The sequence below is a fragment of the Pseudophryne corroboree genome, chromosome 5, assembly GCF_028390025.1.
Source record: "Pseudophryne corroboree isolate aPseCor3 chromosome 5, aPseCor3.hap2, whole genome shotgun sequence".
In the NCBI taxonomy this organism is placed as follows: domain Eukaryota; kingdom Metazoa; phylum Chordata; class Amphibia; order Anura; family Myobatrachidae; genus Pseudophryne; species Pseudophryne corroboree.
In genome coordinates this window covers 227,903,055-227,917,343 of record NC_086448.1, presented here as the reverse complement: position 1 = coordinate 227,917,343, position 14,289 = coordinate 227,903,055, and the positions used below count along the sequence as shown (strand labels likewise).

General features: G+C 43.2%; 1 protein-coding gene and 1 pseudogene across 1 annotated transcript in view; one reads left to right on the top strand and one right to left on the bottom strand.

Annotated features, from left to right (window-relative positions):
• The window catches only part of ADARB2 (adenosine deaminase RNA specific B2 (inactive)), a 1,046,420-nt gene that overhangs the window by 473,152 nt on the left and 558,979 nt on the right, over window positions 1-14,289 (bottom strand). The window lies entirely within an intron of this gene.
• Window positions 13,375-13,492, top strand: LOC134930545 (5S ribosomal RNA; annotated as a pseudogene).

The following is a 14,289-nucleotide window of genomic DNA, read 5'->3' as shown; positions in this document are numbered from 1 at the left end:
ATATGAAAAAGGAGGGGGACATACACCGCTAAAATGTAATAGGGCTGGGAACTCAGTTTGCATTCCAGGAATATAAATCTTCCATACGGGTCAGTTTTGATCGATATTAACTCAAATTGCACCGATTTTTTAATCAGAACCGAGACACCCCTGGAAAAGGAGGAATGAGAGGCATGGTAAGCCCATCCCACCCAGGCCCGTCGTAAAGATAACAACCTATTTCCCTCTAAGTGGGTCTCGCTGAGGCATGCAATATCCGGGTCATATTTCTTAATCATATTTAGAACCAAAGAGTGTTTGATTTTGTTATTCAAACCTCGGACATTCCATGCCAGAAATTTCAGATTAATCATGACCCCAGGTAAACTCTATGTGCCACACGGATAGACATCTCCCAAAATCTGAGAATCAGCACTATTAGCAACAGCAACATATATCCTATACAAGCCCTGCGTTGTAAGCCATAGCATCTGGTATATTAAACATCCTTGCTTCAGAGAATACATAGATATGAAAAATAACAAACTAAAGAAAGAAAACCGAAAACAGCAAGAGGAGCCGCAACTAGCAGCTCCCCAACCATCCTTCCCCTCCCCGTACACCACCCCGAACACCGGCATACTTATATCCCAAACAACCAACCCCAACTACCAAATGCTAAGAAGGCCTAGATTCTCAGCTAAACCTCTTTAACCAGTACCACTTGAACGTGAAAGTCTTGAGCCACCAATGCAAAGGGGGGGGCTCCCCGAACTATGATCGTCCCCTCCGGTAGTCAAGATCCCAGCATCTTCAACGCAGGGAGTCAGTCCGGAGCCAGCTGACGAGCACCCGGCGCAAATCTGTCCAGCCATTGGGCCGCCTCTCTAGGAGAATTAAAAACTTGGTCTCCCCATCCGCCACAACCCGGAGCCGAGAGGGAAACAGCATGGAGTATGAGAGGTTGAGGTCCCGCAGACGTCGTTTAATAGGCATAAACTGGGCTCGGTCCTTCTGGATGTCTGCGGCAAAGTCCGGGAAGGCCGACACCCTGACTCCATTACGGACCAACGGGCCCTTCGTACGACCCAGGCGGAGAACCGAGTCACGATCCTTATAATGCAGGAATTTGGCGATGAAGGTGCGAGGAGGGGCACCAGGAGGTAGCGGCCGAGATGGTATCCTATGTGCACGCTCCACCGTGAATTGGGCCGTAAAGTACTCAGCGCCATACATCTCTTTAAGCCAAGATTCGAGGAAGTCCTCCGGCTGCGAGCCCTCTTCTCTCCCAGGCAGGCCCACAAATCTTACATTATTTCTGCGCAGCTGACCCTCCATGTCTAGAAGCTTGGTTTGGAGGGAGGAAACCTGCTGGGTCACCGTGGACACGGATTGCCTGAGGGGGCCACACATATCTTCCAAGTTGGAGACCCGTGTCTCCGCCTCACCCACTCTCTCACAGATACGATGAACATCTTGTCGGAGTAAGGAGAGGTCGCACTGCACCTTTTCAATCTTATCAGAGAGACGCTGTTCACTGCCAGCTATAGCCTCCAGCACCTGCTGAATAGAAGGCGCCACTGCTGCCGCTGGGGAGTTGGCAGCAGACGCAGAGGGGGAGCTTGAGTGTGTTGGAGAGGCTCCCTGAGGAGGAGCCGATGACACCCTGGGATTGGGTTGCCTAACAAATCTCTCTAGTTTGGCCGCGGCCGCACTCTGGGCGTTCCTAACCATATTGGACAAAGAGCAGTCACACACACCCCCGGGTAGGGTTGCAATATAGAAGTGCAATTAGAAGGCGGCAGCAGCAAGGTTGTATGTATTCAGTGGCGGGAAGCAACCGTGCCCGATCTTTAGGTCAATATATCAATGGATAGGAAGCACAGGCTTTGTGTAAAAGTAAAAATAATAAAGGTAATATTGAGGAGAGAATATCCTGCAGCAAATTCCAGGAGGCAAAGGTAGGATATTGGTGTGTAGTACACTGTGAAATATTAGTGCAGCACAGCAGTTCAGTCAGTTCCAAGCTATATGCAGCCCCTGTATGGTAGATTGGGAGAGCTGTGCAGTGGGAGTAGCTGACTTTGTTGTCCAACAAGGTGATTATTTAGCATAGAAAATGAGAAAATGAGAACAGGTGAGAGCAATCTGCAGTATGGTCCCAGAAAGCAGAATCAGTTCACAGGACACAGCAGTATCATATCAGGCAGCCCTTCAGATGAATATAACCTTTCCAGGTACAGATAGCAGACCAGAGCAGTGTAAGCTGCTTCTAAAATGGCCGCAGTGCCCCTTCCCCTTCCCCAGGAGTACCTGCTTCTCCTCCGGGCATCAGGGCTCCGGGCCGCAGCCTGTCAGGGAGAGGAGAGGCAGCCGCATCCTCCCAGTCGTCCTGCGGCGTTTGGCGGCAGCGGCAGCCCGCCGCTCGAGCTCCGGGCGTCACGCGGCCGAGGGCGCCGAAATTGAGGCCGGGGATCCGGAGGAGGCACAGGCCGCAGGGCCGGAAGTCAGCCGTCGCAGCTCCACGGACCACGGAGATAGCGGAGGAGGGTGCCCGCCGGTGCCCAGCAGTATGAGGGAAGAATCCGGCCGGGTAAGCACACCAGAGGGAGTCAGGATGAGTTATAGGAGTAATGTAGCCGGGGAGCTCCCGAGACTTGCTGCCTACTCCTTAGCTGCCGTGGCCACGCCCCTCGGGGTATATTTAATAAACATAATTATCTAAAAAAAATCAGGAAAATGTGATATTTATGTTTTCTGGAGATAGATATGTTTGTCTCTTCTCCAGTGGCAGTTGCAGCACAGTCCAAAATTCAAATAGAAAGAGCCACACCTACTGCCACCCCAAACACTGCCATACATCGGTGGCTGGGACTCACTGGCAGTTGGTGTGGCTCCTTCTTTTTGAATTTTGGACTGTGCTTCAACTGCCACTGGAGAAGAGACAAACTTATCTCCATCTCCAGAAAACATAAATATCCCATTTTCCTGATTTTCTGAGATAATTATATTTATTAAATATTGCCCTCTATATTAATCTACATGTCATCAATATCAATAGGGCTGCAGTTTGGGTAAATTTACCAAGCTATGAAAAGCTTAAATTTTTGGACCTTGGCCAGGGCTGGCATTAGGGGGGTATAGGTACCTGTATGAGGCTTGGCAGACAGGGAAGAGGCCTTGTGGTACTAATCGCAGCCTGAAGCACCACACAGCCGTGATCACTGACACTGACCTGGACAGAGTTTTATGAAGGTACAGTACATTCTCTGCCCTCCCCCCGCTAACAATAATAATGATAATAATAATAATAATAATAATAAAAAATTAGCACTATAAAACTCTCTAAAATACAAAATAATAGTGATTTAAGTACAGTATAAATAATGTGAAGAACTATTACCCCACAGCCTTATTGTAATTTTAAATAAACCCTGCCCATACACATTTGGTGAGAATGTCCTTCCTAGAATTAAATGACACATCCTTAAGCTCCAATATGTATTGTAACAGCTTAAACTTGACAGATGATGTCATTTGAAATGCCTGATGTGTCTGTCATTATTGCAAGAAAGAATCATTCACTTAATAAAAAAAAAATGAAAAAATAATAATACAAAATCTAAAATAAGCTGCTGAAAAGATTGCAATGGCCTGTGCTTCTAGACCATTAATAGCGCACCACACCAACCAGATCAGGGAAAGGGATTACTAGACCAATGTTCCACTGTCTGGGGCCTGATATGAAATGCTTATTGGGATCTCAATTCAGAGAGTCTTACTGTCGCATTTCAGTAAAATAATATAAAGAGATTTCATAAAATAGGAAATTATTTGACAGCTTTAATAAATCACTTCACTTCAAACCAGCCCCAGAAATCTTTCTGCATTCTCAGAGTAATTTTATTCTTTTTACATGATTTAGATTAAATGATGCAGTTGAAGCCTACATTGAGATATATTTTATTTGAAATACTTATATTTTTATACATAATCCGTATAGACTCAGTAATATCATATCATATCAAAAGTTTTAAATGTTTTATTTGCATAAATTGTAGCAATTGGATATAAATGTTTTAATGCTGTTTGCCAAATTGCCTGTACTAGCTTTTTTTTAAGGGGGAATTGAAGCCTCAATAATTGATTATAGTATGGCAACTAATTTAATTATTTGGCATCTTCTGTCAGGAGTGCATAGAGAGCTTAAAGACAAGGTGGATCAGGAAAAAAAGGAAGTAGACTGATGATGACAGAACCAAATCACCTGTAGATGGGGCCAACAAAAGTAGGTTATCACACTGGTGGCCCTAGTCACAATGGTGGCGAGGCCAATGCAGAGAGCATACTCGCGATCTCCATAAAATACAAACTACATTCTAGTTACTTCCATACAATACAAAAAAGAAAAATATAGAGTGACACACTAAAGGCATTTTAGAGACTTACTGTATATACAAAAGAAAGTGCACAAAAGCTCTCCTTTTCATACAATGTTGTCCCCCCATCCCCTCTCCCCCCCCCCCAAAGTATCTACTAGTGATATATTGCAGGACATACTGTATTATGATCTCATCCCCCCACCATAATGAGCCTATCCCATATTAGGCAGCAAATTAATTCTCCTGTCACCATCTTTATATTGATCTGCTCCTATGTTGTGACTACTTTAATTTTATGGCCCACTGTATGTGTTCTGCCGGTGTCGTGGCCCCTTATAATGATGCAAAACCATTCAATGTCCATTTAACATATAGGGGTCTATATGCTAAGCCTTGGAGAGAGATAAAGTCAACAGAAATAACGTTCCAACCAACCAGCTCCTAACTGATATTATTCAAACACAGCCTGTAATATGGCAGTTAGGAGCTGTTTTACTTGTACTTTATTTCTCTCCACTCTGTCTCTTTCCAAGGCTTAGTACATAGATCCCTTAGAACCACTTAGTACCGCAAAGAGTTCTGCGCTTTTAATATAGAAGAATATTACAAGTCCCATAACAGGATTTCAAGTGTAAGAGTTATAATAGAATGGGAACAAACAGACCAAGACCACAACTTTCATACGTGTGTGTTTATTATTTTTCTCATATGACACCACATAGGCTCCATAGCGCCATTCAAGGGGAAAACGGGCAACATATACATGAGTGCAGAGGTAAAGATATCTGGGGAGGAGAGGTAAATTTGGGCAACATCTGCAAAGAGGTGACAGCAAAGTTCAAAAGAACTGATAAGCTTGCCAAAGGAAAACGTAGAGAGTGAGAAGAGAGGAGAGTCAAGGACAAAACAATGGGGCCCCCGACAGGAAAGGTAGGGGAGGTGATGGCGAGTGTAGAAACTGAGAAAGAACGATGTAACAAGCAGGCAGCAAAGTGGAACAGAGCTGAGTCTTAAAGCTCAATGGAGTGGAGGGTTTGTAGGAGGAGGCCATGGTCAGTGGTGTCAAATGCCACTTTGAGGTCACAGAGTATAGAAAAGGGAACTACAATAACCTTTGAATTTGGCCGTGAAGAGGAAATTGGTGACCTTGGTGAGGACAGTTTTGGTGGAATGAATCTGCAAAACTAGATTGCAGAGGGTCTAGGATGGAGATAAAGGAGGGGAGACAGTTGTACGCCACCCACTCAAGAGTGTTGTGCTTTCGCTCTCTCCATGCCACCCCCACATTAATGCTCACTTGTACCTGTGTAGTGTCTCAGACTGACAGCATGTTTCTATACAACACATGCATTTGTAGTAGAAGTTCTTCATCTCACTCATGAGATTAATTGCTCCAGGGCCTGCAGAAGGCATAGAGAGACAATACAGTGCATCCAGAAAGTATTCACAGTGCTTCACTATTTCCACATTTTGTTATGGTACAGCCTTATTCCAAAATAGGATAAATTAATTATTTCCCTCAAAATTCTAAACACAATACCCCATAATTACAATGCAAAAAAAGTGTTTTTTTAGATTTTTGCAAATGTATTAGAAATAAAAAACTTAGAAATCACATGTACATAAGTATTCACAGCCTTTGCCATGAAGCTCAAAATTGAGCTCAAGTGCATCCTGTTTCCACTGATCATCCTTGAGATGTTCCTACAGCTTAATTGGCATCCACCTGTGATAAATTCAGTTGATTGGACATGATTTGGAAAGGCACACACCTGTCTATATAACGTCCCACACTTGACAGTGCATGTCTGAGCACAAACCAAGCATGAGGTCAAAGGAATTATCTGTAGACCTCCGAGACAGGATTGTCTTGAGGCACAAATTTGGGGAAGGATACCGAAAAATATCTGCTGCTTTGAAGGTTCCAATGAGCACAGTGGCCTCCATCATCCATAAATAGAAGAAGTTCGGAACCACTAGAACTCTTCCTAGAGCTGGCCGGCCGTCTAAACTGAGTGATCGGGGGAGAAGGGCCCTAGTCAGGGAGGTGACCAAGAACTCGATGGTCACTCTGTCAGAGCTACAGCATTCCTCTGTGGAGAGAGGAGAACCTTCCAGAAGGACAACCATCTCTGCAGCAATCCACCAATCAGGACTGTAAGGTAAAATGCACCTGAAGGACTCTCAGACCATGAGAAACAAAATTCTCTGGTCTGATGAGACAAAGATTGAATTCTTTGGTGTGAATGCCAGGTGTCATGTTTGGAGGAAAAAAGGCACCGCTCATCACCAGGCCAATACCATCCCCACAGTGAAGCATGGTGGTGGCATGTTTGGGATGTTTTTCAGTGACAGGAACTGGGAGACTAGCCAGGATAAAGGGAAAGATGAATGCAGCAATGTACAGAGACATCCTGTATAAAAATCTGCTCCAGAGCTCTTGACCTCAGACTGGGGCGACAGTTCATCTTTCAGCAGGATAACGACCCTAAGCACACAGCCAAGATATCAAAGGAGTGGCTTCATGACAACTCTGTGAATGTCCTTGAGTGGCCAAGCCAGGGACCAGACTTTAATCTGATTTAACATCTCTGGAGAGATCTGAAAATGGCTGTGCACCGATGCTTCCCATCCAACCTGATGGAGCTTGATAGGTGTTGCAAAGAGGAATGGGTGAAACTGGCCAAAGATAGGTGTGCTAAGCTTGTGGCATCATATTCAAAAAGACTTGAGGCTGTAATTGCTGCCAAATGTGCATCAACAAAGTATTGAGCAAAGGCTGTGAATACTTATGTACATGTGATTTCTTAGTTTATTTTTAATACATTTTCAAAAATCTCAAAAAAACTTTTTCACTTTGTCATTATGGGGTATGGTGTGCAGAATTTTGAGGGAAAAATTAATTTATTCCATCTTGGAATAAGGCTGTAACATAACAAAATGTGGAAAAAGTGAAGCGCTGTGAATACTTTCCGGATATACTGTATAGCAGCAAATAACCAAATAGCTGCCTCAATCTTATCTGCGGTCACAGCTTCCTGAGGTGGCGAGCAGAAATGTGTAAAAATTCCATGGTTTGGGCCCCCAAACAACTAATGAGGACTTCAGACGGGTTTAGCAGCTATATGCAGCTAAACCCAATGTTTTTGGGTGCCACAAGTGTGATAACTGCTCCATCAGGCACACATTAATTATTTCGGTGACCAACACAACTGATTTCCTCACAGCAAGTGTAAAGAGAAGGTTATGTGTAGATTAATCTGCCAGAAATGTCTAAGCCATTTCCTACATACAGTAGGTTTACTTTTATATAGAATGCATTTTTTTTGCATATTTGTAAAATCATGAGCTGAGTTACAGTTCACTGTAAATGATAAAGAATATTAAACATTTCCTTAGCTGATAGAGTTATATATTGCAAGTTTGATATAGCAGCAATACTCATATAATTTAGCTATTTATAAATTATCTATGCAGTTATATTTTTTAAACACGTTACACAGTAATTTATTTCAAATCTGCTGCAATCATTGGTCGTTTCTTTCAATGAGCTAAAATCTTTCTGGGGTGGCACAAATATATGGCACTTACACTTTATATATGTCAGAAAGTGATGTAGGTTCATTGGTGCCTTTTTACAGTATCAGATTGTGTTCCGATGAAATAAGAAAATGGAAACTGTGTGGGATACTTCTTGCATTGTGTATAGGTCACTTAAATACTGCTATTTTTTTGTTACAAAAATATTAGCCTAGGGTGGATGGAGCACTTAATCAGGCCGTGCTTTACATAGAATATTTAATCATTTGCATTGGTTCCTGTCCCAGGAACAGTGCTCTGACAGGTCATTAATATATTTGTATAAACATTGCTGATGAGAGGGGGGTACTAATTACCTGGGATTGATGGAGGGGTTCGGCGGTGGCCCGGGTCCGCTGCCACCCCCACTCACCTCCTTTCCAATCAGCAGTAGCTGATTCTTTGCCCAGCCAGCACACGCCTTATTTTGTTGTTCCCGTGAATGCACTGGCTTATCTATAATGGGTGCAAGGTGTGCGGTGCACACTTCTGATGAAACAGCCACGGAGACTAGACTGAGAAACGCGTCAACAAGCCCCACCCCCCTGTTGTGACATCAGTGGATTCCAGTGTGCACAGTAATAGCTGGATGTTCTGATCAAGTCCCCGCAAAACCGCCGCACACCAGCAGCAAAGTGGCTTGGACTGGCTGGTCCTATTCTACAGCGGGTAATTGCCCCGGAAGGAGTCAGGCTGCCAGGACGGGTAGATCGTCTGGGTGACGGAGGACATATCAAAGCTGTACACTGGGAGTGGGGACATATACCTGGGCAGCTGCCCCCCTCTCCCGCAGCACACAACCAACACTCTGGGCTAATTAGCTCCTCTAGGGGGTGGTATTCAGTATACCGGGTGTTGGGATCCCAGCGCACTGTAGAGCGGCGCCGGAATCCTGACAACCGGCATACCAACACCTTTTCTCCCTCTTTGGGGTACACGACCCCCCTGGAGGGAGAACAGATAGCGTAGCATGCATAGCGTACGTAGCGCACCACCGTGCCCGCAGCGAGCCTGCAAGGGGCTCATTTGCACTCGCCCCGCTGTTGGCAACCCCGCGGTTACAACTCATACTACACCCCCTTTAGGAGCAGATAGAAACTACTGTAAAAACCATACTGGCTTATTAACTGAAGGGCAACACTGTTTCATGACTAATAATGCTTTTGAACTATTGCAACTCTTCATTGCCACTAATCACTGAAGGCTGCTTTATTAATATCAATGCTTACATCAGACAGAAAATTGCTCTAATTACTAACAGTCACAGTGCTGATGACGGACAAATTATTATTATTTTCTGCTTATTTTTTGCTGAAGCATTTACCATACAGACTACAAGTCACTGTGCTTAAATGGTATACAACGGTATATTCAGTTGGTTTTGTGGTTATATATACTCCAAATTTTATACATGCAAATTGAGTTGTTGTACAGAGAGATTTTAACTGAGGTCAGAATTGAACTGGGGTGTTCTCTATTTTAATAAACATTGATTTATTGATTATTAAACACTGTGATTGGACAGCACTTCCTCCTTTTTAAATATTACTATTGGTACTGCTTATTGAGGGTCAGCTCCTCATTTTTTGGAAGCGGCAGTCATTTGCCAGTGTGAAACGGGTCACCAAAGAGAGTGGGTGGATAGAATTAGTGTCATCCACTTTGTTTTTTGAAAGCTTTAGGTCACTAAAATAGCTGCTATTTTTTGTTACAAGAATATTAGCCTAGGGTGGATGGAGCACTTAATCAGGCCGTGCTTTACATAGAATATTTAATCATTTGCATCGGTTCCTGTCCCAGTGTAGCTTACAATATACATTAGACGTGCTCTGACAGGTCATTAATATATCTGTATAAGCATTGCTGCCGAGAGGGGGGGGCGGGGTACTAATTACCCGGGACTGATGGAGGGGTCCAACGGTGGTCCAGGTCCACTGCCCCAACCCCTCCCCCCCTTAGCAATCAGCAGCAGCTTGTTTCTTTTCTCAGTCAGCACACCCCTTTATTTATTGGTTCCCGTGAATCCACTGGCGTATTTATAATGGGTGCAAGTCCCCTGGGTCCAGGGGGCCCACACACAGCATACTCTGCATCCATTAAATCATACTCACCTTTCCGTTGGCCCAGCACTGGCTGTAGAGCGCCAAAAAGCACTCGGAAAATGTCCGCCACTGCTATTTTCCGGTGATTTGCGTATGCACAATAGAGATGTTCCCCCGGGAATACAGCACGGGCACCATGTTCCCGGAGACCTACGCTTGCGCAGTAGACTCTGGCACAATGCCAGAGACTACTGCGCCGCCAGAGAGGAGGGGCGCCCAGTCGGATACTGCACATGGTCCCCTCCTCTCTTAAAGCGTCTCTACGTGAATGGGTGTGTAGGGGCCCAAGTACATTGCTTTTCCCATGGCCTATAATGCTATTAAGACAGCCTTGAGCTTGTCTATATTTCTTGGTACAGCATACGCCCAAATAGTCCAGATTTGCAGTGCCTGAACCTGAAGGGGCATGGATAGAATGAATTAGGGGAGAACTGATGGGCTGTCATGCGGCTGAGCTGGTCAGGATTACCGGGATATTTTATCTCCAGTGTTGGTACATGATCTGATACAATCCTGTCTTCTCACACTGCCTGTTGAAAGCACCAGCTAAAATTAGCACTGTGACTGTGATGAAGGTTTAAGAAAAAGACTGATATATACAGTATGTAACAGGTAATACTGTAAATGAACTGAACATAGTTTATGACAACTTCTTAATACTTGTCAAGTAATTGGCAGCAGCTGGCATTTTTATTATCAGTATGTATGGTTTATTTTCTACACTGTGCCTACATGTACATCACATTCCTGACACTGCCAGCGTGCACGCAATTCTAAACAGCAATAAATGACTGCACATATTAATAAAACTTGACATAAGAATTACAAATAAATCCTTTTCTTCTCTATACTTTTCTCTAACCGTATGCCACCAGGTGGTCTAATGGCAGTAAATGCAAGTGTATTAAAGAGAGGCGTTAGATGACCTCTTATTCGAACACTTAATAATATTTATTTACTATGCTGAAAAATTTCTTTTTTAACACTGTGAGCTCCATTCTGCCTTAGGCATGAGGATACGTTTCTGGACGTAGTTTGGAGAATAATTCAAGAATAGAATAGACTGCATGACGAATGTTTCCCATGTCCTAACAATAAAGCTGAATCACATTCAATCTGACTGGTCTCTGTGATCGGAAGAGACGTTGGACGGCTCACTCACTGATGATGATACTGATGATATGCTGATCTTATTTTCCTTGTGGTCCCCTTTTGGGTCTAAGGGCCACATGTGAGGCTCCTGATAAATACTATGTACTGTAGCCTATGGTAAAGCCCAATATTATTATGATTTTACACTCTATGTATGTTGCTAAAAATATGCCTCCCTGCCCTCTGTGATCTTTTCAGTCTTTAAATTGCTCTCTGCATTGCCATTTAGTGTGTTTTGAAATAAAAATATAAAGTACATAAGTGGTAAGTACATGAGTGGTAACGTCCAATCTTTCAAATATCTGTACATCAGACAAGTCCCTGAAATGCTCATATGTACACATTTGACTCTTCCTAATAGCACTTTTATAGATACATTTGGGTTAAGTGGTCCATTAAATTGTTGTCCATTCATGAAGGTCAGCAGCAACAGGGTGAGAGAATAATCCTGGGCAGCTGATTTAGAATTGGAAGCACAGCAAAAAAAGGAGCAACTTTGCAGTTTGGCATACTGCACTGTGGTGGTGGTGGTGGTGGTGGTGGTGGTGGTGGTGGGGGGGGGGGGGGGGGGTAGTGCAGAGAGATTTAGAGCTGGGAGGAGCAACTTTCTATTGCATTGTAAAAATACAGTTGCCTAGTCAGGGGTGGAGTAAGAGAGGAGAGGGCCTGTGTGCAGTCTCTATGCGGGCACCTTCTTCTCTTGCAGAGCGCTTGTAAGAAGTCTAACACTGTTCCAGTCTACTGCGCATGCACAGGTCTCAGGGAATATGGTGCCCACACCATGCTCCCAGTGACTGCTCTAATGTACAGTGTGGGCCTCCTGCACCACAGTGCCTGGAATTTGGGGGCTACATGCAAAAGCAGCCAGTATCTTTTTTGCATGGAAAAATAAATGTATTTGCACCATCGACCATACTTTATCCAGGAACAAAATGAATGTTTTTGTTTTTTTTTGCTTTGCTCAGAACTCTGCATCAACCCCATTGTGTTTAAGTGGCATATTTATTATACATTTTGTGGGAAATCTCCCAAAAACGTCGTAAAATGTAAACATACCCAGGATGTATGAATGGGGTTCCGCAGCATTTGTGATTATACATATATATACTTTGATAAGTGAAGCAATCCAAGAGCAACGCATCTATACATTTTTAACCAGGGATATATGGCAACAATGGGAATATACCAGATTTACTAGCAAGCCGCACCTATGTCCAGGACTCATTTTCAATTTATATACCCATTTACTACCAATTATGGTTCCTTAAAGGTTCATCCCTATTTTCTTGGTTTTTTTGGTTATTGTGATTCCTACAAGAACAGTGGTTACATATCTCTCTTTGATAGTGACTTTTTTGACACACTGCAATGACTGAAACTGAACCTCCAACACCACAACAACCCCTCCCCCCTCTTTTTTGCTGACTGTATTGAGTATTGGTGAATCTATTACCCTATTAATTATACATTATTGCTCCAATTATTTGGATCAAATACGTGACTCATCATATTCATCTGAATTTTTGTAACAGTTCTAGCAACAGTCCCATCTACATGAAATTTCTGGAACTCCCTCTCATTCTGTCTAAACAATCTGGGTGGCTCTGCAATGCATTATGTAAACAGAGCACCATTTTGCTACAAGACAGGACAGTAGAAGTGTTCCTCTACCTTTCTTCGGTCTCAGTGTCGTTTCTCACCACCCTCTCATTTTTTAATTCGATGCCCAGGCAGATGATCAAAAATCAGAAGTGGTGTTTAACCTAGACCTGATTCTCTGTCTCTTTCCTATACTCATTCTCCTATACTCCAATCTCTTCACAGTAGTGTCACACTATCATCCACTCAGTACTCCTCTCAAAATCTGGGGAGTCCACATACACACCGCAGATCAGATTCAATCAGCCCCCAGCCGTTTTTTGTTTCCCCGTTGACCTCCAATAGCCACAGGTGCTATTCATTCACCCAAGGTCAACAATACAGAAGAGGCCCAACCTCATCTATTTTCTTTGAAGTTCAGCCCAGGGGGCCGGTGAAGCACCTGTTTTTGGAGACCATCAGTGAATATCAGGTACCGCCAGTATCTCCATTCAGGAGCATCCAGTAATCTCATCTAAAAACTTTGGGACTTCTCAGAGCCTTAATACATGGTTCCAGGTGTCATCAAGTGGGATATACCTACCTGCAGTCAAACCACACTGAGTATGCCCAACCTCGTCTGATCTTGGAAGCCAAGCACTGTGGGCCAGGTCAGTACCTGGTTGGGAGACCACCAGAGAATACTTGGTACTGCAGTTATTTATATCCAAATCCAGGACATAGGACCTAGAACCAAAGTATTATTTTCCATCCAAATTTTGGAATTTCACATACTACTAACTATCAGTGTGGAGCCCGGTTTACTAGATTGAATAATACCCCTTCCTTCCGCTATATTTCTATTTTAATTATAAGTATAGTTTATTTTTGGTTACAAATTCGGAAGAAGGCAATATATATTTTCTCTAACATCAGAGACACATACATAATTTCGCCCAAAGAGCTATCATGTCAAACTTGTATCACCAAATTTGATGTCTATTTGGATAGACAAAACTTTATGACAATTGTTGCTATCATTAGTATTATTATTTTCTCCTTTGCCTCATAGCCATTTTTTTAAGAGGATTACTAATAAAAGTTATATTTTAAGTATTACAAGACCACATAATTTTCAATAAAAGTGTGCCCCAGAAGAGACACATAGTCTTTATTTTTCTCTTTTTTGGCTCCTGTACTATACAAGAACCATACACTTTTCTTTGACTAGTTTACTGAACTATTTCTGGGAGCACCACCAACCCAGTGCCGAATACCAATTATTTGTTTGATATATGGCCATATGTTGGTTTATTTTAGAGCTATAGCTTTAACTGATATCATCTAAAGTACCAAGCATTTATACTGAGTGATCCTGTGCAGACTCTACCAACCCCTTTTAGTGTTCCGCAGCATATAACAGAGATATCTACTGCAGTTAACACATTTCCAATTCCAAGACCAGCCCCCATCGGCTGCTAAAATGTCTAATTTACCAAGCTCTGCAATGTGATGCA